The sequence below is a fragment of the Apodemus sylvaticus genome, chromosome 4 (genome assembly GCF_947179515.1).
Source record: "Apodemus sylvaticus chromosome 4, mApoSyl1.1, whole genome shotgun sequence".
Taxonomy (NCBI): domain Eukaryota; kingdom Metazoa; phylum Chordata; class Mammalia; order Rodentia; family Muridae; genus Apodemus; species Apodemus sylvaticus.
The window spans coordinates 140,207,503-140,216,768 of record NC_067475.1 but is presented as its reverse complement, the minus strand read 5'-3'; positions in this window follow the sequence as shown (position 1 = coordinate 140,216,768).

Sequence of the window (9,266 nt, the reverse complement as noted above, 5' to 3'; positions counted from 1 at the left end):
CCCCGGAGGTGGCCCGCGGGTGGCTCCCCGCCGCGACCCCCGGGCTGAGCTCGCCCTGCAGACGCCTCCGCGCTGCCACCCCCCCCGCAGCGCAACCACCTGCCCCCGTGCTCCCCCAGCGCTTCTCCCCCCCCCCCCATGTTGCCACCCTCCCCCCCTCCCGGCCCGCCGGCAGACGTCGCAGGGCCTCTCGCCCCCGTGGGGCCTCCCGCCGCCGCGGCTGCCCTGCCAGCTGCGGGCGATCAGCCCCGCCTGGCCGCGCCGGGGTGGCCTCACCCGGCCGCCATCGTCCCGGAGGCCAGACCTTGCTGCCCCGGCCGCTCTCAGCCCCCATAAGTGACCCATTCTAATTCACTAAGCACTTTGGCTGGGGTTTTCGGGTTTGTCTTTCTTTCTTTTTTAATTTTCCAGAAACGGTAAGGGGTGGAGGAAGAGAACCACTTTCGGCTGCCACCTCGAACCGCCGGCGGGGGTGGATCAGGGGACTTCCTAGCCAACGTACCCAGGATAACTCGAATATTCAACTCGGTGAAGCGAGCCCGTCATATTTCGAAACAACAAGAAATCCCCTTTTCTCCACCCCACCGCAGGATCAGGAACTGAAATAGCGCAGCGAGTAGCACTGCGCAGACTTAGGGAACTCAAGCTTGGCGACGGTGGCGCTCCCCACCCCCACCCCCACCCTTTTTTTTCTCTTCTCGCCCAGTTTATTTTACCGCGTCGGGGTTACTCATGTTTGGGTCCACATTTGCAGTTGCCCAGTTGGGAGTACTTTTGTGCTTGAAGATTTTTCGTCCCTTCTTACCCCCACAATAGGTCTAACAAATGTCACCTCTCATCACCGCCCCCGCCCCAGCTCCTGTCGGCCCCCATCTCCGTGCTCCCGGGTCATGCCCCTCTCCCACCTCCCACTCGCCGCTTCTTGACTGCCTGTGTGAACATGAATAATTCCACAGCACTTCCCATCTGTTATTGCCATAGAGACAGAAGCTCAGCAAAGATAATGATGTTCTGTGCAGAGCCTGTGGGGGGGGGAGGGAGAGCAGCATCTGCGAGTCTGGGGGAATAGACGGTCTAACCGCCAGAATATTCAGAAGCCTGACTGGAAAGCCGAGGCGGAAAGCCAGGACAGTCCTGAGACTAAGCACCTGGTCACCTTGCACCTGGCTCTGGGTCTAACCAGAAGAAACAAATTTAGAAACCAAGATAACTGAGGAGTGTGTCTTAAGCCAGTCTGAAACTGCAATTAATGGTAAGTATTTTGTAGTCATCTTACCAGCCATAAAGGTAATTACTTGCTAGCATGGCCAAAGGCTTGAGAAACAAAATGAATTGGACAATAGATAGTCTTTTTTAGAAAAATCAAATACATTATCCTCCTGTTCTTTTGTCCTCTCCAGGAACCTGTTTTGGAAAAAAGGGTCTTTTGTGTCTGTGATTTTATGTATAACGGTTGAGACACTAGTCACAGCTGTGTGGCTAGAGTCAATCAAAACCAAGCTTTGGGGATGTTTTCACCGTTATTCTTCAATTACAAAATAAATTTCACTTTGCCCCTGAATTCCCCAGCTCTTAGCCTAAAGGTAGAGGTTGGATGCAACTAAGCAAAGTCAGTCTGCACAACTCTGCTGCAAATGGGCAGGCTTTCTCTGAACCGCACCTTTAAAAGATTATTTCAGGGTTTCCGGAATCATCAATAAAATGTATAATGTAAAAGTAAGGCTTTGGATGTAGCCTCGTTGGTAAACTGCTTGTCTGGCCCACATCAAGCCTTGGGTTAAACCCTAGAACTGCATAAACAGGTAACTCCTGCATTTAGGAAGTAGAAGCAAAAGGATCAGAAGTTCAAAGTCACCCTCTTGGACTACAAAGGATGCCATCTCAAGAGAAAAAAAAATTAAAGGAACTGAAAGCAAATGACAATAGTCCTTCATTCCAGAAACAGATCAAAACAGACGCAGAAAATATAGGTCTTAGGAAAAAACCATGAGGGCTGCAGAGAGAGTTCACTTGTAAAGAAAGCATCTATGATACAGACATGAGGTCTTGCATTTAGTTTCCCCAAGACCTAAGTAAAACCCAGACATAGTGGTGCCCACTAACCCCAGCTCCGAGGAGGGCCCAAAAAGGCAAATCCCCGAAGCTCACTGGCCGTCCAGCCTAACAGGATCCATAACTCCAGGCTCCACAGGAGATCCTGTCTCAAAAAGTGAGGTAGAAGGCCAAAGAGATGGCTCGTGGGGACCATCTTGTCCTTGCACGGGTTGAAAGTTTAATTCCTAGCACCCACATGGTGGCTCACAATGGTCTGTAACTCCAGGGCATCTGGCCTCCTGAAGCACCTAACATAAATGTGACAGGCATACATGCATGCAGGCAAAACTGTTCTAAAGTAAAACTAATATAAGGTGGAAAAATTCCCAAGGAAAATGTCTTCATTGCTGTTCTAGTGCAGTGAAGAGACGGCACGGCCAAGACAGCTCTTAGAGCATTTAATCTGGCTGGCTTACAGTTTCAGGGGCTTAGTCCAGTATCATCACAGCAGGAAGCGTGGTGGCAGGCAAGGCGGTGAAGAAAGAGTTGGAAGTTTACATCCCGAGGCAGCAGAGAGACTGATGCTGTCCTCCACGTGGGCTTCTGGACCATCAGAGCCCATTCCCAGTGACACCCATCCTCAAACAAGGCTGCAACTACTCCAACTCCAACGAGGCCACAGCTTCCTCGCTGCCAGCGGGAACTTAGCAAGACCTGTGAGAGCATGGCAGCATTTTAAGAATTCCAGACGGTGGAGCGGGCGGGGCTGGTGTTTGGTCCTCTCCTGTTACTAGCAAGGACTGGGACTAGGTACCTTAAAATCCCTTCGTTAGAATCAACAAAAGTGAAAGCAAATTCTGTTGGGGTTACAAGGGTGAGATTGGGAAGACTGAGGAGTAAACTGGAGGCTTACAGCTGGAGAAGGACAGATAACAGGAAGGGACCGGGCTCCGAGTAAGAGTTAGCAGGCTGCCTGGCTCCCGCCACTTCCAACAAGAAGCATCTGCCTAGTCTAGGAAAAGCCATCGGTTAGACAAGGAGTAGAGGTGAGGGAACCCTTGAGAACTCCGGCCACGGCTTGGTAACTATGGTGTCAACTGTCCATAGACTGTAGTGGGAAATGGTCGTGATAAAGGCAATCCAGTCATGTAAGGAAGAGGAGAAAGAGGACAGTCTACTAAGCAGCTAGCACCCCATCAGGGTCCAGCACTGACAACACCTGCAGTGTCTGACTAGTAATTAGAACTAACAACGACTGCCAACAAAGGCAGAGATGGGCAGAAGAGGCCTTCGAATTGTGACCACACCCCTAATTGAAGGTATAGAATGAAAAATATGTGGTCATCTCCCAGGCTAAGTCAGGGGCTCAGCATATATTATGCTCAGAGGATTAGCCAATCTGAATAGGAATTCTCTGTCTTGGTCTTGGTCTCTGCCATGAACCTTAAATTCAAAGAAAAGAAGAAAAAGGCCCTTAGCAGAACATCTTCCTGCGTCCCCTCCAGCGCTCATCTCGCTAACCTTTCCCGCATCCTCGCTGGAGCTGCTCTTGCTAACAGAGCTCTGCCCCGCTTCTCACCTTTTTCTTCTTTAGGTTTTTCTCTATGATTTAAAAAAAAAAAAAGTACTTTTAAAACACACTCTACTTAATCTCTGAATTTCACTCTTTGACTTCAGGAGTCAAGAACTCTAGCCAGTGACTCAAAGGAAGTTTTGTCTGACCCTGAGCACAGAACTCAAGTCCTGAGGAACACAGAGCTGGGAGAGTCTCGGGGCAGCTCAAGGACAGCCCTTCTCCCTGCTTTCACCCTGACTTGTTCGATAGTTTGGGGGCAAACGCTTTCCTTTGTCTTCTTTTTTGTTGGTGGTGGTTTTGTTTGTTTGTTTGTTTGTTTGTTTGTTTTTGGATTTGGTTTTTTTAGAGACAGCGTTTCTCTGTATAGCCCTGGCTGTCCTGGAACTCACTCTGTAGATCCAGGCTGGCCTCAAACTCAGAAATCCACCTGCCTCTGCCTCCCAAGTGCTGGGATTACAGGCGTGCACCACCACCGCCCCGGCTGATAGAAACAGTATTAAATAAGAGAAAAGTACTCCCCCAAATGGAAGTGAGCTAGAGAGGAAGAAAAGGTCCTTTTAGGTCATTTACAGAGCACCACTTCCTCCAGATCCCGAGGGCTCTTGAGTACCCTGAGACAGATAACTAGAGGTTTGTGGTTTCCATCTGTCAGTCTATCCTAACTATTGATGACTCCCTCCACCCTCAGTCTCCCACCACTTTTAAAACCTGGTAATATTAGTTACAAGGAATAAGGAGGAGAGAAAGGGTAGGGACACGTGTGCTATAACTTATTTTATGTTTATAATGGTGGGGGAAGAGAAGTAAATGTTAACAAGAATAAACAGTCATGAAGGTATATATAAAAATATAACTTCTGCTCTTTTCCAGAGAGAAGCCTGTTGAGGTTTGCTGTGTTGCTATGTACTGTAATGCTAAACTCTGTAGCAGCAGGTCTAGCCCTGTGAGTGAATTCTCACATTTACGAACTTCTGTTGTGCAAACCTTGTGCCTTGAGTGAAAGCTATTGGTTAAATAAAATTACTGGAGGGATTAGAGGTAGGTGGGTTTTGAGTTACCTGGTTATGGGTGGAGAGGAGTGAGGAGAGACCACCTGGAAAAGGAGAGAGGCAGGAGATTGACCGTGAGCGTGTGGCCAGGAGAAACAGCAAGTAACTGGGATACACCGGTGGGGAGGTAGTCAGCCAGGCCAGCAGTCAGAAGAGCAGATTAGGGGTTACCCACCAGTAATCGTCAAAGCCAAATAAAATAACCATAGTCTGAGTCTCGTTTATTTGTAAGCTAGTCGGGGACAAGTTTATATTGGTTCTACTACAGAAGTCAGCGGTGGCCTGGAATCCTCTTCCTCTTTCCTTACTCCCCAAGGGCAGCAGAACCCACGTGAAAGACTTGTTAGCAGCCGGGCATACCTGGGAGGTCCTCCGCCAAGGCCTTGTCTGTCTGGTTTTCCAGTAGCTTTTTGTCGATAGCTTCCCTAGAGAAGGTGGGGGAGGGGAGGTGAGAAGATGAGGAAGGAGGGGGAGGGGAGGAGGGAGGGGGAGGGGAAGAGGAAGATGGTAGGAGGAGGGGGGGAGGGGAGGAGAGAAAGAGGGGGGAGGAGGGGGATCTGCTCTGCTCCCTGCAGCCCTCCCCTTCCCATCCTTTTCCTTGCCTGCTGTTCTCTTGCGCTTTGGTGCAGGGCTGCAGTCCTCAGCACCAGGAAATCCCTCCCTCCCTGCCCGGCTTCCTTCCCCACCTGGCCTCTCCCTCCTACCTGCCAAGTTAGTACTGGATTAACAAGATCCCAGTTCTTACTTTCACGCCTTAAAAACAAGGAGCAATTGAGAAGTTAACCTCCTCCCCTGGATAGTGCCACAGTGTGCTTTTTATTTTGTTTTTCCAGGTTTTAACTAAACTTTTGGAATAGGAAGAGGAGAAAGCAAAGAAGGGGTAGCCAAAGAGTGAAAAGTCTTATTAGATGTTACTGTCCATTTTTTTTAAATATTATTTTATGCATATAAGTGTTTTGCCTGCATGTGTATCTGCCTGGGGAAGCCAGAAGAGGGTACTAGGTCAATCCCTGGAACTGGATTTACAAATGGTTGCAAGCAGCTTTGTGCTAGGAATCAAACCCCAGTCCTCTAGAAAGAGCCGCCAGTGCTCCCTCTTGAGTACTGAGCCATTTCTCCAGCCTCCAACTCCCCAGTTTTTAAATTGAGGGGAAAAATAAGTCTAAAACCAGGGTCACAGTCACATTAGACATCTGTCAATTATAGGAATTGCAAAAGCGATTAAGAAACTCAGCAAGGTGTGTGTGGCCCTGTGCAGGCGTGTGTATATGTGTGTATGTGTGTGTGTGTGTGTGTGTGTGTGTGTGTGTGTGCCTGTGTGCCTGTGTGCCTGTGTGTCTGTGTAGAAGCATCAGATGCAAGTCACCTTGTTCATTGAAACAGAGTTTCTTCATTGGCCTGGGGCTCACCCATCCCCACACCGCTGGTTGTTGTTTGTTGGGTTCTGTAGATACACTCAGGTCTTTGTGTTTGTAAGGAAAGCACTTCACCAACCTTCGTGTCTCTCCAGCCCCATAAATCAAACAGGAATCCTTGATTTGTGTTATCGGAAAAAGGGAGAGGCTCCTTCTGGGCCCTAGGCAGTGCCTCATCATAAGATGCCACCTGCAGGTTGAGAGCTGCTCCCTAGGTAATGGAGCCCACTCAGTGAGGAGAGGTGAGGGAGAGGTCAGGTCTTCTACTGAGCCTCATCACTCCTCCGTGGCAAAACAGGAGTTCGAACCATATGCTCTTCACTGACATCAGGGCCCGCTCTGCTTCTTCTCACCCCTGCCCTCTCGGTGAGCATTCAACTAGGTGATCAGGCAAAAAAGGCAGACGCTGAAACTCCTGGGTCGGACTCGGGTTGCATCGCCCATGGGGAGATGTACCCTTATTCTGTACAATGCACTTCTTGTTTGAGTTCCTTTTTTGCATTTATTTTCTGCTTGTATAGATGTTCACTGGGATGTATAGATCCTGGGTTGAGTGCCTGTTTGAAGAGCTAGGTTAATCTAACATGATATTTTATTCACATCTTTTTTTTTGTTTGTTTGCAATAAAATGATTTTCATTTAAAAAAAATTAAAATGAAAGGCAGTATCTCCCTGTGGTGCCTCGGTTGGAAGGAGACTTGCTATGTAGATTAGGGTGGCCTTGCAATAATCCTCCTGTCTCTGACACCCCAGAACTGGAATTACAAGTGTGAGCCACTTGTAGTGCTTATCTTATTAAATGCTTTGTAGCTGCAGTTGTTTTTTATTCTGCATCTTTGAGTTTCATTACAACTTAAAGTTTAAGAAACCGTACATTGAAAAAAATAATAATTATTGACATCTATATAGTGTTTGTTGACTTTTGCTAGCTCTATCCTAAGCACTCTACATTTAGTAAAAAATCTCATTGCCATGACAATCCTATGACGTAATAGCTATTATGATCCCATTTTACAGATCAGGAAAGTGGCACAGAGTTGTGCTCAAGTTGTGTGACCTAGTGAGGCAGATTCTGGGGAGAAACGGGTAAAATCAGTGTTCATAAAGCGTGCATATACCATGTATCCAGGAGTCAAGCTGAGTTCACAGCCTTTGGGCGCTCCTCTACCTCACACTGAATCCAAGTGACTTTCTGCTATCTGCAGTCTGCGGTGTCCTAAGGGGCCAGGATCAGGGAAGGACCTGGAAGACAGGGGTAATGACACTGCAAAGGAATTCTGTTTGCTCCTTCCCCTAGGGGCACTTTGGACCAAGCGCAGGGTCTCCAGTGTGTTCGACAAGCAAGCCTGCTGTGGCGCTACTTCCCAACAGTGCCGATTGCGTGGGGTCACAGAAGAACCCCATTAGCAGATAGAGCCGCTTACAGTGAAGTGAATTAAAGTAAAAATCAAGTCTCTTCATCACGTACTTCAAGTATTTAGTGCCACACACCCACACACGGGCAAGTGGCTTGCTCTGCTGACCAGCACAAAGGACATGCCGTTATTTCAGGAAGCTCTACTGGATGGTGTTGATTTGGAGATGCCTACATTTACGAAGAAGAAGAAGCGTGAGGGCTAGCCAGAGAGCTCGCAGCTAAAAGCACTTGGCACGCTTGCAGAGGACTAAGTTTGCGGCTCAGTACCCATACTGAGTAGCCCACAACTGCCTGCAGCTCCGGCCCTGATGGCTTCTCCTGGCCTCCACAGTCACCAGCATGCATGTGTACACACAAACACAGATATGCACACAAATTTAAAAAAATAGAACCTTTAAAAAAAATGAATATCCTGAAATATTTTATATACTAGGCCAAAGGCAGAAGAAATAGGATGTTGTGCTTTGTTTGGTCTCCTTTGGGTTTTCTTTGAAAAGTGAGTATTTCAGAAATGCTATGGGGTAACTGTGCACTTAACTGACCCAGTACCACTATGTTCCTAACTATTTTGTTTGTTTGTTTGTTTTCTTCACACTTTCTTTTTTCTGAGACAGGGTTTCTCTGTGTAGCCCTGGCCGTCCTGGAACTCACTTTGTAGACCAGGCTGGCCTCAAACTCAGAAATCCACCTGCCTCTGCCTCCCAGAGTGCTGGGATTAAAGGCATGCGTGGTGTTTGTTTTTTTCTTTATTTGAGCTTACATTTTTTAAAAAGATTTATTTATTTTATGTATGAGTATATGTATAGCTGTCTTCAGACATACCAGAAGAAGGCGTTGGATCCCTTTACAGATGGTTGTGAGCCACCATGTGGTTGCTGGGAATTGAACTCAGTACCTCTGGAAGAGCAGTCAGTGCTCTTAACCGCTGAGCCATCTCTCCAGCCTAACTCTTATTCCTAACTTATTCCTAACTCTTATTCCACGTAGTAGCTTAGAAAAATGAGTATTGTAATGTCCTCCAAAAGCCCTGGTTGTGTTTTCACCCATCGTGAGGTATTAAGAGTGTTTATGGGGCCTTTGGAGGGTGGGGGTGATCAGGCTTTTGTAAGTCACTAGGGAGGGGGGCCTCCGTGTGTGTGAATACTGATGGCTTCGAAAGAAGAGAGGGAGAAGCCAGGGGATACAAATGTTTGTCCTCTTGTCTCGTCCCATGTAGTTTTCTGAGTTGCCTAAGAACTCTGCCATTGCCGGGCGGTGGTGGCTCACGCCTGTAATCCCAGCACTCTGGGAGGCAGAGGCAGGCAGATGTCTGAGTTTGAGGCCAGCCTGGTCTACAGAGTGAGTTCCAGGACAGCCAGGGCTACACAGAGAAACCCTGTCTCGAAAAAAAAAACCAAATCCAAAAAAAACAACAACAAAAAAAGAACTCTGCCATTGTCTTAGTTAGGGCTTCCACTGCTGTGAACAGACACCATGACCAAGGCAAGTCTTATAAAGGACAACATTTAATTGGGGCTGGCTTACAGGTTCAGAGGTTCAGTCCATTATCATCAAGGCAGGAGCATGGCAGCATCCAGGCAGGCATGGTGCAGGAGTTGCTGAGAGTTCTTCATCTTCATCTGAAGGCTGCTAGCAGAATACTGACTTCCAGGCAGCTAGGATGAGGGTCTTAAAGCCCCCACCCACAGTGGCACACCCACTCCAACAGAGCCACACCTTCTAATAGTGCCACTCCCTGGGCTGAGCATATACAAACCATGACAGCCATCATGAAG